At 42.3% G+C, this 19,803-nt stretch overlaps 1 long non-coding RNA gene across 1 annotated transcript; it reads left to right on the top strand.

Annotated features, from left to right (window-relative positions):
* Positions 1 to 319: 319 nt before the first annotated feature.
* On the top strand, positions 320 to 16,217 carry LOC116970650. The gene is made up of 3 exons (XR_004411232.1): positions 320 to 366; positions 10,084 to 10,090; positions 16,206 to 16,217. It is a non-coding gene; the product is annotated as an uncharacterized LOC116970650 (long non-coding RNA).
* The last annotated feature ends 3,586 nt before the right edge of the window (positions 16,218 to 19,803 follow it).

Below are 19,803 nucleotides of genomic sequence, written 5' to 3'. Positions count from 1 at the left end.
ATTATGTTGGTGGCCTCGCCGAGGCAATGTGAAGTGTAGATGGAGTCAATGAAAGGGAGGTAGGTTTATGTGATGGTCTGGGCTGTGGTCACATTTCTCTGCAATTTCCTGTGGTCTTAGATGGAGATGTTCCCAAACCATGCTGTGATGCATCCCGATAAAAATTATTCCTACCGTGCATCTGTGGAAGCCAGTGAGAGTTGTTGAGGACATGCTGAACTTCCTAAGCCTTGATGCATGGAGCATGGATTATGTTTTAAAAAGTCTGAACACACATTGCCAGAGGAGTGGGTGGAATGGGATACAATTACTATGTTTATGACATATTAGACAGACACTTAAATAGACAAGGCATAGAAGGATACAGTCCCAAGAGTCAAGACAAGGGAGTTTATTGTCATGTGTCCCTGATAGGACAATGAAATTCTTGCTTTGCTTCAGCACAACAGAATGGTTGTGGTGGACTGAAGGGGCCATTTCTGTGCTGTAGAAACATAGAAACATGGAAACAAAGAGAATAGGTGCAGGAGAAGGCCATTTGGCCCATTGAGCCAGTACCGCCATTCAATATGATCATGGCTGATCATCCAAAATCAGTACCCTGTTCATGCTTTCTCTCATATACAATGATTCCATAAGAGAATGCCCAAATAAATATATCCAGTGAATTGGCCCCCAATGCCTTCTGGCAGAGAATTCCACAGATTCACAACTCTCTGACTGTGAATCTCTGATCATGAAACACTTTGAGATCAAAGTTGGATGATCAGCCATGATCATATTGAATGGCAGTGCAGGCTCGAAGGGCCGAATGGCCTGCTCCTGCACCTATTGTCTATGTTTCTATCATCCTATGACCGTGAAAAGGAACTCAGTAAATACGTGTTTGTTCTTTCTGTCCTGGGGTATAATTTCCTATTAAAGATTTATTATAAAAATAAATTGGGCTAAACAATTTTGAGCCTGAAGGCCAAACAAAAAAGATAGGGAATAGGTTGGTTGTTTATTATTGCTTTTCAAATTGTATTTGCTTATCTGATGACTTTTGTTGACAGATCTGTATGGCCTTTGTCCTGTCAGGAGGCAAAAAGTGTTGACCTTTAGCGGAAATATAACTCTCCCTTTGAGTTTGCAACATGACAAGTATTTATTTATCCTTTCAGGGCCATTTGTATGTCTGCTGTTTCAGAACAATATATATTACATAAAAATAATAATATTACAAGGCTCAATGGAGTATATTGCCTCAAGAATTATATGGAACAGATGATAACATTTGATTGACGAAGCTGCAGGCAAATACTTGTCCATTAGATCTAATCGTATAACTTGTTTGTACAAATTCTGCAGGAAAATTAAATATAAACTGTAGACATTCCAAAGTGAATAAAGAATAATAGTGCTACCCAGCTCCATAAATACACAGCATGGATAATATTCATCATTTTGAAATGCCTAAAAACCCAGAATTGCTTGCCATTTTGTGAAAAATCTATAATTTACGAGCACATTAAAAGAAAATTGTTACTGTCAATAACCCCCTTAATAAAATGCTTTTCCGCAATCTTTATCATTGATTCTGCTCTCTTCTCAGGTGTGAATGTCACCATCATTAGTGGCTATTATCTTTTCACCAATTTTTCTAAATCTGTACCCAAAGAACTCTGAGATGATCAGACTAAAAACCTGCAGGTTTAACTAATGCCCCTGTCCCACTTAGGAAACCTCTGGAGACTTTGCGCCCCACCCAAGGTTTCCGTGCGGTTCCCGGAGGTTGCAGGTGGTTGCCGGAGGTTGCAGGTAGTGGAAGCAGGTAGGGAGACTGACAAAAAAAAACACAAACAAAAAAAACAAAAACAAAAACAAAATCTCCGGGAACCGCACGGAAACCTTGGGTGGGGCACAAAGTGGGACAGGGGCATAAGGATACAGCTTTTGCCTTCCATGGTCCAGGTTTATTAATGAGAATTATAATATAGTTGACCTATCATCTCATTCAATATTACAAATCTTGGAAGTGAATCTCCAGAAAGCATTGTTCAATGCCTTTTATGCAGGCTTTATGCAGAACAATTTCACACCTATAGGGCCTGTTCCACTTTCACGACCTAAATCACAACCTCTGCTGAGTTTGCCCTTGACTCATACTCACAGCATGGTCATCACGAGGTCGTAGGAGGTCATAGGTAGGTCCTAGCAGTTATAGGTACTCGTGGTATCAAGTAGGTCAGGGCGTTTTTCTAGCATGATGATAAATGTCCACGAGTAAAAAAGGTCGTGAATTAGGTCGTGAAAGTGGGACAGGCCCTTAAATGAGCTTCCACAGCCCCTGAAGTCTCTGCATTCGGAGGCCATGCCAGAGCATCCTTCAAGAGGGCGAATCCACGCAGTGTTCAGTCCATTCATGCATTATACAGTATAAACATAGGTTTACGTATAATTATTGCTATTGTTGTTTTGTGAATCTATGTGCCTGTGATGCTGCTGAAAGCAAAATTGTCATTGTATCTGTACCTCACCGTTACAAATACATTTGACTTTGACTTTGACTTAGATGTGCATATGACAATAAACTAGACTTGAAGTGAAACCATCCTATCATTGAATAGATTAATGCAGGGTACACAGACTACAAAAGGTCATAAGGCAGAAGTGATGTGTAGAATTAGGCCATTCGGCCCATCAAGTCTACTCCGCCATTCAATCATGGCTGATCTATCTCTCCTTCCTAACCCCATTCTCCTGCCTCTTCCCCATAACCTCTGACACCTGCACTAATCAAAAATGCATCTATCTCTGCCTTAAAAATATCCACTGACTTGGCCTCTACAGCCTTCTGTGGCAAAGAATTTCATCAGATTCACCACCTTCTGACTAAAGACATTTCTCCTCATCTCCCAAAAAGAACGTCCTTTAATTCTGAAGCTATGACCTCTTGTCCTAGACCCTCCCACTAGTGGAAACATCCTCTCCACATCCACTCTATCCAAACCTTTCACTATTCTGTACATTTCAATGAGGTCCCCCCTCATTCTTCTAAACTCTAGCGAGTACAGGCCCAGTGCCAACAAATGCTCATCATAGGTTAACTTACTCATTCCTGGAGTCATTCATGTAAACCTCCTCTGGACCCTCTCCAGAGCCAGCACATCTTTCCTCAGATATGGTGTCCAAAATTGCTCACAATATTCCAAATGCAGCCTTACCAGCGCCTTACAGAGCCTCAACATTACATCCAAGGTATGGTGCTTCAAACGATGAGGTGGAAAGGGTAGCTCTGCAGGAGTTGCACACAAGCAGCAAGGCCACAAGCAGCACAATACTCGTGCTTGTTGCCCAAAAAGATCTGAAGTAGGGCCCCGACCCAAAACACCATCTATCCATGATCTCCTGACTTGCTGCCTGACCTGCTGAATTACTCCAGCACGTTGTGTCTTTTTTTTGTAAACCAGCATCTGCAGTTCCTCGTTACTGTTTGTTTCTTGCTTATTTGGTGCCCAGAACAGAAACCTGTTGAGCTGCAGGTCACTATGGAGGTGTTGAAGGGATGGGTGGAGGCCGATGTAGATGGTGCATTAAGGAGATTAGGGAAGTATAGAATTCACGGGGAATGGAAAGTAAAGACAGATGGGGAGACAAGTAAGATTATGGGCCTGTTTGGGAGGCTGTTGCTCGGACAAGACATTGGTGGAGTTTCTCGGGAAAATGATATGTGATAGGAGATGTGGCAGGGACAGGCAGGTGGAGAGGTATCCAGCACGCAACGGTACATATGACAATTATCTCAAATGAACTTTTTGAACCAGGGTCTGCTTCAGAAGAGTAGGTAATCAAAGGACCTTGAAGACTTAGTGCTGCTGTGGTAGAGTTACTGCCTTACAGCGCCAGAATCTCGGGTTGGATCCTGACTATGGGTACTGTTGGTATGGAGTTTGTACGTTCTCCCCGTGACCTGCGTGGGTTTTCTCCAGGCGCTCCGGTTTCTTCCCACACTCCAAAGACATACAGGTTTGTAGGTTAATTGGCTTGGTAAAATTCTAAATTGTCCCTAGTGTGCGTAGGATAGTGTTAGTGTGCGTGTAGACAAAAACGCTGGAGAAACTCAGCGGGTGAGGCAGAATCTATGGAGCGAAGGAATAGGTGACATTTCGGGTCGAGATCCTTCTTCAGACTGATGTGGGGGTGGGGGGGGAGGGGAGGGGGGGACGGGAAGAAGAAAGGAAGAGGCGGAGACAGTGGGCTATGGGAGAGCTGGGAAGGGGAGGGGAAGGAGGGAGAAAGCAAGGACTACCTGAAATTGGAGAAGACAATGTTCATACCGCTGGGGTGTAAACTAATGTGCGGGGATCGCTCGTTGGCGCAGGCGCGGTGGCCCAAAGGGTTTCTATGCGGTATTTCTAAACTAAAACTAACCATCTGCAGTGAAGTGAGTGTGTAGGCGGACGGGTTGGATAATAACGGAAGCAAATATTTTAGAAAACCACTTAAAGAAGAACCAGTGATGAAGATAATCGCAGCTCAGAATCTTGCTTGCATGTTAGCACCTCTGCAAACTAATGCTGAGAAATATTTCAACCCTCCAGTAAAATCTGTGCAGTTCATGGGCAGAAACAACAATTGTGCCAGCTGATTCATGTTGTACGCTGGCTCTAACGTTAAGTTGTTATAAGGGTAGCCTGCGGGTCTGAATGGAACCCTGGCCAACTGCAGAGTGCCCCACATATCTGCATCTATCCAAAGTCTAACAAATCTAATTATCTCTACATTCAATATAACAACGTTGCTATTTATTTTAATTCACTATTTCCCCGCTTTCTAATCCCATTTTCAACAGATGCTCTCTGTGCATAAGTGTAACACCTCCATTAATCATGATTTTTAATGTGCTCTGGATACAATGTGTGCTCTAGCCTGTGAAATTGAAGATTTAACACCTTACAGGGTACAACTTCTGAAGTAACCATCTTTCTGAACCCTTTTCTCTGCCAGTACCTTTTCATTGGTTAATTTGATTACCATGACTGATCTTCCATAGCAGGGGTGTAACCTGGAATCATGGAAACCACATGCAAGTTGAACAATTTCAAAGATTAAGCAATTTGTTTGAAGAAAAGGTTGAAACTTTTACATGTCTGAATGACGAGATGATTTTGTCTCAGCATTTCATTGTGACAGTGCAATAAAAATAAGTAATTTGAATTTGAACTTGAGTGGCACGGTGGCCCAGCAGTAGAGTTGCTGCCTTACAGTGCTCAAGACCTGGGTTCGATCCTGTCTATGAGTGCTGTCTGTACGGAGTTTGTACGTTCTCCCCCTGACCCGCGTGGGTTTTCGCCAGTTTCCTCTCACACTCCAATGACGTACATGTTTGTAGGTTAATTAGCATGGTATAATTGTAAATTGTTCCTAGTGCGTGGAGGACAATGTTAATCTGCGGGGATCGCTGGTCGGCGTGGACTCGATGGGTCGATGGGCCTGTTTCCTCGCTGTTTCTCTAAACTGTATCTATAAACTTGAACACTGTTAACTCTGGGGTGTTCAGTGTCCGTGGCTTGCTCCCAATTTCTCACAAATATTTTAACAGCCTTCGCTCATTCTGATATGCGGACAACTGAACAAGAAAAAAGAATTAAAATTAGACAGACTGAAGGGGAGGGGAGAGAACCAGAAGTGGGAACATGGAAAATGATGGCTCTGGACCTGCCTCCATGACCTGGGAAAGATTAGAACAGATGCTTTAGACTCGGTTTCCTCATTCAGCGACCTTCCATGAGTTCAGATGTCTTGGATTACACAAAGCACACGAGTCAGTCAGCACTTCTAAACTTGCACCAGACTAGATGTGCTCTACAAAACATCACAAATGAGACAATGTCGGCAAAAATTTAACTCAGAGTGTTAGGCAGCATCTCAGGAGAACATGGAAAGGTGATGTTTAGAGTCAAGAGTCATTGTGTTTGGTAGTGCGGGTGGAATGGGGTAGGAATAAAGCTGGAAGTGAGGAGGGGCAGGACAAAGCCTGGCAAATGATGTGTATAAGCAAATGCACCTATCAAAAACCCTGCTCACTTGTATATACCAATCATTTTCTAGGCTTTGCCCTGCTCCTATTCTCTTTTAGCTTTCTTCCTACCCCACCCCTCGCCATCCATTACAATCAGTCTGATTCACGGTCCTGACCCAAAACATTGCCTATCCATGTTCTCTAGAGATGCTGTCCGACCCGCTGAGTTATTCCAGGAGTTTGTGTCTTCTTTTGTAAACCAGTTTCTGCAGTTCCTTGTTTCTACATTCTGCAACAATTTCGCTTGGATATAGATGAGTGGTTTTAACCTTTACAGTTGAACTACAGCGAGGCACTCTCACTGTTCAACTAGTTTAACCGGTATGTCTCCATGGATGCTGCCTCACCCGACTGAGTTTCTCCAGCATTTTGTCTACCTAACCAGTTCTTCAAGTCAGTGCCTGGTTTCCTGATTTGACTGGAATTTGCAAAGTTTTACATTTGTCTCAATAGGTCTACATTACAGGAAAATAGACATTCCTTCTTACCAGGGGTGTTGGTGTAAGCAAATGTTGATTTTGCAACATGTATTTTTAGCTATGCAATCCCATCAACATCTGATCATGTTGATTGGAATATCGGCAGCACTTCTCTACCTGAAATTCTACCAAGAAAATAGTTCAAATAGTTTATTTCTATATCAATAAAGAACATTTACTCCCAACCCGAGTCCCACATTACCCTTGTATTCTCTCCCGCCCGTCCCCTTCCACTCGTATACCTTCCTCCGGCTTTACATTTAAATCTTCCTCTTCTTTCCTTATCTGACACTTTGTTGGCCCATTTTCACCTCTAGCCTTTGTCATTTACTCTACCCATCTGCCAATCAATCCCTCTCACCTGTAGCCACTTATCACTATGATATGATAGTGGCATTAGATTGGATAGTGGCATTTAAGAGTCTTTTAGATGGGCATATCAATATGCAGGGAATGGAGGGATATGGATCATGTGCAGGCAAATATGAGTTGGTCTTGACATCATGTTTGGCACAGACATTGTGGGCTATAGGGCTATTTTTGTACAGTTCTATGTTCAATTTGCTTACTAGGACTTGTGCCCCATCTCTCTTTTTCAGCTTTCTGCCCCTTACTCGATCAGTCAAAAGTGTCCCAAATGGAAACATTGGTTGTCCATTCCTTCCACACGTGCTGACTGATCCATCGAGTTCTTCCAGCTTCTCTCCTTTTTCTTGATATCTCTGCTTCCATCACAGGGGATGGAGTATCTACTGGCATCTACCATAAACCCACTGACTCCCACAGTTATCTGGACTACACCTCCTCTCAACCTGCCACTTGCAAAGATGCCATTCCCTACTCTCAATTTCTCCACCTCCGCCCCAACAGCTCCCACTTTGAGGTTTTCCACTCATATCCAAGAAGTCCTCTTTCTCAAGTAAACTTGATTTCCCCATTCCTGTTGTATCCTTCACCCATGTCCCCTCTGTGTCCTGTAGTTCGGCTAACGTTATCCCTTCTCCCTCCCACCAGATAAAGCAAGGAAAGAGTCCATCACTCCCAACATATCATCCACCGACATTCCTGCCACCTTCAACATAAACCTACCACGTCATATCTTCCCATTGTCCATAGTCACTACTCCCTCTGCAATTACCTGCTTCATTCCCCTTCCCACCCAAACCACCCCTTACCCCAGTACTTTTTCCCTGTGACCAAGTGAGATGAGACATCCGTTACTACATCTCCTCCCTCACAGCCACTCAGGGACCCTAGCAGCCCTTCCATGTCAGGCAGAGTAGCACGTGAACCTCCTCTAATTTCATCTACTGTGTTTGCTGCTCCCGAGGTGGTCTCCCTTACATCGGCGAGATCAAGTGTAGACCTGGCGACTGTTTCACTGAACAAGTACATGGTCCGCCTGGGCCTGCTGGATCTCTTGATTGAAAACTATTTGAACTCTCCTTCCCATTGCCATACCAACTTTTCTGTTCTGAACCTCCTCCCTTAGCAGTGTGAGGCCACGTGCAAACACACTGGAACCGCACCTCATATTCCATTTGTGTAGCCTACAACCCAATGGTATGAACATTGAATTGTCCAATTTAAGGTAACAACAATTTCCTCTTTTTTCCCCCATCTCTCTCATCCCTGTGTCACACCGATATACCCATTTCTCCCACTATCCTGCTCTCCCCTTTCACCTCCCTATATCCCTCTGGTTTCACATTTTACTCCTTTTCTTTGTTTATCTGACACCTTTTTGTCCTCCTTTTACACTCCAGCCTTTATCCACTCATCTGGCAATCAAACCCCTCTCACCTGTATCCACCTATTACATGCCAGCTCCCACCTCTTTTCCAACTTGCCTACTACAATCAATCTGACGAAGGGTTCCAATCCTACAATGTCACCGATCCAAGTCCTCCACAGATGCTGCCTGACCTGTTGAGTTACTCCAACACTATGTACATTTTTTAAACCAGTCATTGGATGTGGGACATTCTGATCAGTATCAACAAGGACAATAGATATCCTCAATGCCTATTAATTGGCCTCCACGATGAGATCAGGTAACACATTAATGTGGCCAGTCTAATATCATTAAAGGCATATCCTTGTCATTCAATGGAGGGTTTGGCTGAACATTCAATATTCTGCTGTTTGTATATCCAGGGAGCAATCCTTCCACAAACAGAGGCATATTTTGGATGTCTGGATTTTGTCTTCAGAAACTTCCCGAAAAAAGATTAGAATCTTTTTGTCAGGGTGGAATTATCACATGGAATTATGACTCGGATCCAACTGGTCCCACTTAGTCTGAGACCCATTCCCCAATGCAATATTCCACCACTCACCCATTCCCCCAACTCAACGCATTCCTCCAACGCAATATTCCACCACTCACCCATAGCCCCTAACTGCGCAGCCAATTTTTGGCCAATTTCCCCTCATCCCCCAGCACTCCCTTCCCCTCCTCTTCATGTGTGGGAGGGCAGGAGGGGAGGAGGGGGAGGGAAGTGGGGTGTGTGGGGGAGATGGGGGGAGAGAGCTTGGAAATAATACGGTAGAGGGGGGTATCACGGGAGAGGGCGGTAGGAGCCAGCGAGGAAGACCAGAGGGGATGGTGCTGGAGTTAGTGGTGCGATGGGGACTCACAGTGGGCACTGGTCGCTGGTCGTTCTCCTCCGCTGGGATCAGAATCTCCGCTTTCCGTTTGGCGACATCAGCGACATCTCTAACTCCACGCCGGGCTGGGCTGGACTGGCCAGGTGGGGCCGGGCTGGGCCGCTTCCGGTCCCTCCGAAATTGTGTCTGGTTGGAGACCTCCACAGCCTCGTTCAGCTCCAGTAAAGACGCGATTGTGCAGGAAGGGGCGGGCTGTCCCGCAGAGTGACAGGAGAAGATACTAATCTGCGCGGCGTTGACTGGCAGGAGAGGAGATCGATCTGTACACATGCGTTTTGAAAGATTTTTAAACCTTGCTAACTTATACAATAGACCACCGATCTGAATGAAACATTGTGCACTCGCAGCACAGGAGAACAGTGAGTGAGCTGCCGAAAAATCGTAGTGCTATCGCGTACCGTTTTTGCGCAAATAGAAACAAATGCGCAAACCAGAAGTTAACAAGATCAGAGTTTTTAATATAGATAGATAGATAGACTAAAGGACATACCTTTGACAGAGAGGGGGAAGTTTAAAGGACATATCTGGGGAACGTTTTTTTTAGACAGAATACGGTAGGTGGTAGACACCAGGTGTGGTAGCGTAAGAAATTACGATAATGGCATTAAAGAGTCTTTTAGACAGGCACATGATTATGCAGGGACTGGGGGGATATGGATTACATGCAGGCAGAAGGGATTAATTTACCATCATTTTTGGCACAGACATTGTGGGCATGTTACTATGTAGCACTATTTTCATAAACATGCATGTATAAGATGCTTTTTCCTTATTTTTCATCGTTATAAAGAACATTTTATGAAACAGGTCACTTATTATTTACAGAATGAGATATTAAATATATGCTCTATTTTCGATTATTTGCTAAAGATCCTATGTCACAGTTCAACAAACCATCAAGAAATCCTAATCTCCAATTTTCCAATGGAACTCGAAACAGTTAAACTCATTATTCACCTGTTTTGTATGACTGGACTTTGTTTTGTGGAAATTGGTTGCTTAAATAAATTAAGGCACACCTTAAACAACAGCTCAGGATCACAGAGTGATTACAGCAAATGTAGAGGCCATTCAGCCCATCAAGTACATACCAGCTTTGAGTAAGGGTGATCCAGCCAGCTTCTCATTGTTCTGAAAATTCTTTCCTTTCATTCTCTATCCAGCTCTTTTCGAATGTTAGATTATTAGTCCCTGGCCAGCACTCTAGATGTTGACCACTAACAAAATAAAAAACTAAATTCTGCCTTAAATTTGTTCTATAATTAATCACCTTCTGCCCTCTAATTCTCAACCTGTATGCTAGTGGGAACAGTTTATTTCTTATTCTTCCAGCTACATTTTAAACACCTCTTTTGGATCCCCTCGTTACTCTGTACCAAGGAGAAAATCCCTAATTTGTCTAGTCTACTCACATGACTAGAGTCCCACGTCCCCAGAATCATTTTGGTAAATATTTTCTGCACGGTCTCCCAGAGTAGAGTCCAGAACCAAACAAGGTACTGGCTGAACCAATGTTTTATGAATCTCCATCATAATTTCCTTACCCTTAAACTTAATAAAGCTCTCGATCCCACACAATATCTGTTAACCATTTTCTCAACTGCCCTGCACTTTCACCAAACTGTGTACGAAGTCGCAGATTTCTCTGCTCTATTACTTTTAATATTGTGCCCTCTAACTTAAATTACCTCTTCCTGTTCTCCATCACAAAATATAAATGTTGCATTTCTCAGCAATGAAGCTTATTACTATTCATCACATTATTTACTATGTTTTCAAATTTTCGTATAATTTGCAAATTTGGTAAATGTGCCTAGTACACCCAAATTTGAATTGTGAATAGCTATTAATGAAACCAATGATCCCAGTACCAAGTCCTGAGAACTTCCACTGTACATTTTCCTGCAGTCTTATTAACATTCTTTCATTATTACTTGGTTTCCTGCTATAGAGTCAATTTTCTCTCCATACTGCAAATCCTCTTTTATTCCATGGGCTTCAATCATGATACTCACGGCACCTTCCAATGGCTTTGGGACATCCATATCCAACTGCATTTCCTTTATCAATCAATTTTATCAATAAAGAATATATCAAGTTACATAGAAACATAGAAAATAGGTGCAGGAGTAGGCCATTCGGCCTTTCGAGCCTGCACCGCCATTCAATATGATCATGGCTGATCATCCAACTCAGAATCCCATCCCTGCCTTCTCTCCATAGACACAATTTATCTTTCACAAATCTATGCTGCTTTTCCCGAACCAATCTACAATGATCCAAATGACTTTTTTTTGTCTCTGCTAATGGTTTTTAGATTTCTTCCCACCAGCAAGGTTAGTCTGACTGGTTATTGTTACTGATTTTATCCCCATATCTTGATTTAGGACGTTTGCATTGTTTTGGTTGAGGGCACCTTTGCTGAATCTCTCCATGTTTGGAAACGTGATGGTTTGGGCTTCGGCAATTTCTTCCCTTCCTTCAGCACCCTAATTGCATTATTAATGCAACAAATGTTTCTAGTCCCTCCACTTTAAAACTTTTTAATGCATTTGCAATCCCAACTGCAACTTGACTTGCTGAGACTCCAGCAACATTGTCTTCCTCAGCGAGGACTGATGTAAAGTACTCATGTCGTACCTCAGTCACGTTCTCCGCTTCATTGAGTATGTTTCCTCTTTGGTCTGTGATCACCCCAGCTCCGCTTTTGATCTCTTTCACAAAATGTTTTTGGATTCTCTTCTATGTTGAGTGCCAGTCTTTTCTCACACTTTTTTTTCCTATTATATTTCCCCTTTGAAGGTTCTGTAATCAGCCTGATTCTCAATTGAGTTAGCAATTTAGTAACTGTTATATGCTTGATTATTTTTTCATTGCTGTTAATTACTAACTTTATGGTCATCATGGAGCTCTGTCTTGCATTTCTTCACCATTCTCCCTCATGTCATGTACCTCGACTACAGCTGAAATATCTCCATCTTAAAGGCCGCCCTTTATTATACAATTATTTTTCTGCGTGCCAGTTATACATTTGAGCTCTGAAATGCTTTGGGATGTCCTATCCTGGCCGAGAAAATCTGATATATGCAGCTGTTTTTCTTTTCAGTGTTATTTGTATGAAAACCATTGTTTTCCCTTTGCAGTGGAATGTGATAATGGTGTCTGTGTTGAATTGTACCACTTTGGAAATTTGACTGGGGAAATCACTCTTGCATAAATAATTTTTTTTCTATATCAGATGTGCACTTAATGATATTGTTCACTGTGCCTTGATGGGAACATTTGTTCACATAATACTGAAATACATTTGCTGCTGGGCAGATTTTAGTAGCGTTGGTAACTGATTTAATGAGACTTCCCTGAGCAGGTCCAAGCCCAGTACGAGGAACCTGACCCTCTTATGGTAGATACATACTTCCCCCCACGCCCCCCTCTCCTTCTCCCCACAAAGGTCCTGATCTGATGTCCTACTCAACCCCATGTGATGTTTATCCAAGCCTGTAAAAATGCAAGTTCATATCTAACCAACATTATCCAAGAGAAAGAGAAAACAAGAGAAAGCAAAAGGAACAGCCGATTATTTCTACACATCATCCACCCACGATCGAGCATCTGTCCAGTTGAAGCAACAAAAGAACGTTCCATCCTCTGACCTTGCTGCTTTGCTCTATGATGGAAATTGAAACTGATTATTTGGGCAGATGATCAGATCACCAACCCAGAGATTTGTTTTTTGGTGATCTTTTGGTCACAAGTATCTCCAAAGATTTCACCGAGACATTAAATGTGGAAGGTGTGCAAACTCCACACCTGCGTGAAGAAGAGGACCCAGTCTTCTCAACCAAAGAGGAAAATACCGAAGATACAAGTGCCTATAACTTTTAAAAGTAGCATGTTGCAGGCAAGTGAGTTAAGTTGCGAAAAGTGACAAAAGCCGGTGCTTTTTAACATCGTTTGTAAATTTCAACTTTTAGGAAAAGAATGAGATGTTGTCTAGGGTCAGAATGTTTTTTTGGAAATAGCTTATAGAAACTTAACTGCTTGTTCTCACAGAAAAGAAAAACGAAAGTGTGCCTTTCTCTACCAATGAGATTTAAAACAGCTACAGTATGGCTCTATATCAAATATAGTGGCAAATCTAGTGGCAAGTGGTAAGCGGCATGGTGGCACAATGGCACAGCAGTAGTGTTGCTGCCTTACACTGCCAGAGCCCAGGGTTCGATCCCGACTACAGATGCTGTCTGTAGATGGAGTTTGAACGTTCTCCCTGTGACTGCGTGGGGTTTCTCCGGATGCTTCAGATTCCTCCCACACTCCAAAGACGTATGGGTTTGTAGGCTAATTGGCTTCTGTAGATTGCTAGTGTATGGGGTAATTGCTGGTCGGCATGGACTTGGTGGGCCAAAGGGCCTTTTTCCACACTCTATCTCTAAAGTCTAAAGTAAAGTCTAAAGTCTAAATTTGTGCAAGTGGAATCAGCTCTGTTTGGAAAGAGGGTGGCGAAAGCAAGATTAGTCATATTGCAGGCAGAATTTTAAAATTAAATTGCAATTAGTTAGCATGCCCGCAGAGGCCGCACGCATCTTATATTGTGAGCATCCTATAAATCCGCAGATCTCATCCTCTCCCTGTCCCGCTTTGCTCTCATCCCACAATCTCTCCCAACTGAGCCGCTGCATCTCTCTTCTCTACACAATTGAAACTTTGTTTTTCCTAATTTTAAGTCTTCATGAATTGGAACCACCCCGGGAGTTAAAGGATGAGAAAAGAAAAAAAAAAGAGATAACTGCTGCTGAAACATGGGCAACGCGGTATTTTAGAGGCTAGGATAGATGGGAGAGCTACATGAAGTGAGACTTGGGAGACAAAGTGTGTAGAAACAAGGCAAGGGGGAAAGTTAGCTCGGGTGCCTGCTCCCCAGAGGATGTGACTGAATTCTACTGCAGAGGCTCAGGACTTTTATAAACCAGGTTGCAGTAAATACCCACTGATGTAGACACTCAAATGTTTGATGTACTGTTGAAATCCTAACCAAGACATTCTAATACAAGTAAGACTGGATCCCAAAAAAGACCTAGAGTGCATTCGCGAAGGTGGGTCCCGAAATTGGATATGGGGAATATAAGGCAAGTGGCTTGTGATTGGAATGTGTAGGGTAGAGTATGGGATGCGAGAGTTAGTACCATTAATGACCACTGAAAGGAATTGGAACATCGGTAAACTCAGATCCAATGTAGGATCCAAGGAACTAAGTTTCAAGGAATCAGGGACCAGGAACAAAATGAAGTTGGCAGGAGCAAGATTGTAGTTTAGGGATTGGGTTGTGCAAGGAGGGAAGGCAAAGGAGCAAAGCTCGGCATAGAGTAGAAACAATGAATTGCAACTGCTGGTTTACACAAAAGGACACAAAGTGTTGGAGCAATTCAGCGGGTCAGGCAGCATTTCTGAACAAAATGAACAGGTGACGTTTTGGGTTGAGACCTGAAGTATGAAGAAAGTTCCCGGCCCGAAACGTCACCCATCCATGTTCTCCAGAGATGCTGCCTGGCCTGTTGAGTTACTACAGCACTTTGTGCCCTTTAAAACTCAGCATAGCATTATATTACAGTGTTCAAAAGCAAGCACTCTGGTATTAAAGCATTTGACCAATAATGATCACAAACAGTCTAACTTTTTTTTTTTTTAAATGGTTGAATTTCTCGCTGCCTGTTTCCAATGTTAATTAATGTGGAGATGTCCAGTTTTGTGCAGAGTATGAACTTCTTCCTTCCCAACATGGGATGGGTGGTCACCTGCACCAGTTCACCCATGGACAAACCAAGATGTTTTTGATGTGTAACACCTCAGCTTCCATCTGAAGAACATCTGCAGCTCACTCTTTTGAAAGTCAGAGCATTCCTTCTACAAAGGAGATGCACTGCCTAAGGAAACAAGACAGGCAATACACAAAGCTATTTAATGTAATTTCCATTTATGGTAAGTGATTTCATTTAAAAATGGAATTTGCATTTTTTATATTATATTTAACAATTTCTGCATAATGTAAAATACATTGATGTGATTGATGTCCAGTAATGGGGAAAAGGTAAGAAGCTTATTCCTATACTCCATCTTCCTCTCTTTTCTCTCAGCATGCCCTGCTCTGTATGAACTCTCCTCACTTGCATCCTGAAGCAATTTGTGGCTTCCATCAATTATTTCCATTCACCTCGTACTTTTTAACATGTTGTGGGTGGTTTTCTCATCAAACTATTTCCAAAGTTCAGCTTAAACCCATCCCGGAGGGGGGAAATTAGCCAAGCTTCCTTGAGCAGCATAACCTAAATAAGTGAGTGAGCTATTAAAACCAAACATGCACCACAAATAAAATAATATAAACACAGGCAGCATTATATGAGATTGCCAAAGATTGTGTGATATAAACTAAAGCAAATAATTGCACACTACAATGACTGTGCACTCTGTAGACCCACAAATGGAACCCATGACATATACTTCTCTCAGATTATAATACAGTGAAGTTCGACCCTGTCTGTGGTTTTCTTGCAATCTGTTCATTAACTTTACATATTATTCACTCTTTGACTCTGTAAGGGCAATCAGCTCCCCTAGGAGCAGAATTAAGCCATTCAGCCCATCAAGTCTACTCCACCGTTCAATCATGGCTGATCAATCTTTCCCTCCCAACCCCATTCTTCTGCCTTCTCCCCATAACTCCTGACACCTTTACTCATCAAGAATCTGTCAATCACTGCTTTAAAAATATATATTGACGTCCTCCACAGCCATCTGTGGCAATGAATTCCACAGATTCACCATCCTCTGACTAAAGAAATTCCTCCTCATCTTCTTTTGAAGGTACTTCCTTATTCTCTGGCCCTAGACTCTCCCACTAGTGGAATAATCCTCTCCACTATCCAGGCCTTCACTATTCGGTAAGCTTTGATGTGGGCTGCCCTGAACTTTCTAAACTCCAGTGAGTACAGGCCCAGTGCAGTTAAATGCACATCTAACGTTAACCCAATCATTCTTGGCAACAATCTTATAAACCTCCTCTGGGCCCTCTCCAACACCAGCACATCCTTCCTCTGATATGGGGCCCGAAACTGCTCACAATACACCAAATGAGGTCTCACCAGCGCTTTATAAAGACTCTGCATTACATCCCTGTTTTTATATTCTAGTCCTCTCAAAATAAAATGCTAGTATTGCATTTGCCTCCTATTGTAAAATGCAACAGTTACTGTACAAACAAAACTATTTAATTGATGCAAATTATCTCTTTGATTTTACCGCCTTCATCCTGTTTTCCAGCTATAAGACCATGAACTGCTCGATATGTGAAATGTTTGATGTTCAAACATTAGCACAACAAAGATGCTTTGATGGGAAAAATGCTGAGTTTATCAAAAATCTCAAAGCTTGGTGAAAGGATTTGATTCTAGTAACAAATCTAATATTTACCACTTTCTAGGACTGCTGGGGACAATATCAGACTGCTCAGCAATCATTTGTTTCTCATAAATTGACTTGTTTATTTATGATGATGGTCATGCTGTATGGTTCAAAAACAATATGATTGAGTTTTGATGAACAGGTTCCTTAGGATTTCCTCCCAGCTTGAACCTCTTCAGGGCAGCAGAGTGTTGCGGTGAAAAGTTGCTGCTTTATAGCACCTGAGAACTAGGTCTGATCATGACCATGGGTGCTGTCTGTATGGAGTTTGTACGTTCTCCCTGTGACTGCGTGGGTTTTCTCCGGGTGCTCTGGTTCCCTCTCACATTTCAAAGACGTGCAGGTTTGTAGGTTATTTGGCTTCTGTAAATTGTCCCTAGTGTGTAGGATGTGAACTTGGGCTAACATAGAACTAGCGTACAGGTGATCGTTGGTCGGTGTGGATTCGGTGAGCTGAAGGGCCTGTATCCACATTGTATAGCTAAACTTGTATAAAAACTTCAGCACCCACTGTCTGAATTCCTCATGGAAAGCTGGGATGGAATCTATGGTCCATTTTGGTTCGCCAGGTGTTAAATGCTGCTGATTTCTAATAATATTAAACAGCCCACAGGATCATCATTAAAAAAAGAGCCCACATAAGGAACTTTGCAAGTGGTCAAATGTTTGTTCAAAGATTACGTTTGAAGGAATATCTTTAGATAAGGTGGCAGTAAGTTTGAGGAGGGAATTCCAGAATTTAGCGTTTGACTGCGTAAGGGATGGCCACCAATTATGGAGCCAATGTATAAGGGGATGATCGTAAAGCCCTCCATATTGTCTCCAATAATAGGAGACAGAATCTTAACAGGTTGTGGGTTGTACATGAATACAGAAGTTGGGCAGAATGAGCCAATGGAAGGATTTGAAAATAAGTATAACATTTTGAATCAAGTGCAGATTGGTAAGAATAAGAATATTGAGTGATGGGCACAAAATGCTGGAGTAACTCATCGGGACAGGCAGCATCTCTGGAAAGAAGGAATGGGTGACATTTTGGATCAAGACCCTTCTTCAGACTAGAGTCAGGGGAAGGAAATGAGATGTATAGATGGTGATGGAGAGAGATATAGAACAATGAATGAAAGACATGCAAAAAAGTAACGAGGCCATTGTTAGCAAACGAGAAGCTGGCGCGACTTGGATGGGGGAAACCAGCATCTGCAGTTTCTTCCTACATATTGAGTGATGGGATTTGGTGCAAGATCGGAAACAGGGATCTGAGTTTTTAGTGATGGTTTACAATGTATAGATTATGTAAGGAAGACCAGGAGTGTGCTGGAATAGTGACGGTCAGGACTACCAAAGGTACATAAAAGGGCATCATATCATTTGAGTGAAGAGATGCTACATAATTGCAAAAATGTAATTTTAATGATGGCACAAAAACTCTTCTCAAATGAAACCAAGGCTTTAAATCACAAAGTAATTATCACTAGCCAAGCTGGCCAATGTACACCACTGCAACACCACTGCAACTTTATAAGCATGCAAAAGCACAAAAACACAAAAAGCTAGAATAAATAATGAACCGAACAGCATTCATGGTGTCTTTAGGTATGATTGATGGGAAGGCCCACATATAAGGTCATAAGGTCATAAATGATAGGAGTAGAATTAGGCCATTCGACCCATGAAGTCTACTCTGCCATTCAATCATAGCTGATCTATCTCTCCCCCCTAACTCCATTCTCCTGCCTTCTCCCCATAACCTCTGGCACCTGTATTAATTAAGAATCTATCTATCTCTGCTTTAAAAATAGCCACTGACTTGGCCTCCACAGCTTTCTGTGGCAAAGAATTCCACAGATTCACCACCCTCTGACTAAAGACATTTCTCCTCATCTTCCAAAAATAACGTCCTTTAATTCTGAGGCTATGACCTCTGGTCCCTAGACTCTCCCACTAGTGGAAACATCCTCTCCACATCCACTCTATCCAAGCCTTTCACCATTCTGTATGTTTCAATGAGGTCTCCCCTCATTCTTCTAAACTCCAGCAAGTACAGGCCCAGTGCCAACAAACGCTCATCATAGGTTAACCTACACATTCCTGGGATCATTCTTGTAAATATCTTTCTCTTCTGTGAACTGCTGTATGGGGTTAAAGGTTGTTGTAATTTGGGCATCAAGGTCAATGAAGGTAATGCTGATCGATGCACCAACTGATGCCAGTCATACCATGGACAATCATGGAGAGGATGTGCATGAACCCTTTATAATATAATATCCAGTGTACTCCATGTCAGATGTTTATACGGCCACTATTTTCTAATTTTTTCTAGGCAGTATCAATGCCTAAAAAAATCAGTGCTACTAACAGTGCTGCCTTACAGCGCTTGCAGCGTCAGTGACCTGGGTTTGATCCTGGCTATGGGTGCTTGTCTGTACGGAATTTGTACGTTCTCCCCGTGACCATGTGGGTTTTCTCCGAGAACATTGGTTTCCTCCCACACTCCAAAGACACACAGGTTTGTAGGTTAATTGGCTAGGTATAAATGTTAAAATTGCCCCTAGTGTGTGTAGGATAGTGTTAAAAATGTGCATCGGTGCGGACTCGGTGGGCCGAAGTCTAAGGGCTCGGTTTCCGCGCTGTTTCTCTAAACTAAACTAAACTACATTCCAAGCCCTTCCCACATTTGTAGAAGAGTGATGAAAATGATAATCAGCCCAAGTTTGAAAAACACTGTCAAGTAGAGTCAATTACAATCAGCAATTAACATGTTGCAACATTATCTCACAGGGAACAACCTGGATTCAAATTGCATCTGCATTATTAATATCAATTTAAATTCCAGTTCACCTTTCTTCTCGACCCCCTTTGTTTCAGAAAGGAACGTGTAGTTATTCATTTGACATTGTAGAATAAAAATGTTTTTGCATCTGTCTCCCAGGTACTAAGCTTGCAATATTTGAATTTATTTCAGGGACTAGGAGCTATAGTTTCAACTCCTCTTGTCAGATTTGCCACAGTTCCTTTTGAATTTCAGCTTTTATTATTTCTTTGGTGCAACAAATATTTAATCTACATTGCAGAGGACAATTCTTGCTTTTAATATCACAGAGCTTCAGACTACTGTTATGCTCTTAGATCTAC

Source organism: Amblyraja radiata, chromosome 3, assembly GCF_010909765.2.
Source record: "Amblyraja radiata isolate CabotCenter1 chromosome 3, sAmbRad1.1.pri, whole genome shotgun sequence".
Classification (NCBI taxonomy): Eukaryota; Metazoa; Chordata; class Chondrichthyes; order Rajiformes; family Rajidae; genus Amblyraja; species Amblyraja radiata.
The sequence above is the reverse complement of the archived record's forward strand: the minus strand, read 5'-3'. Positions and strand labels throughout refer to the sequence as shown.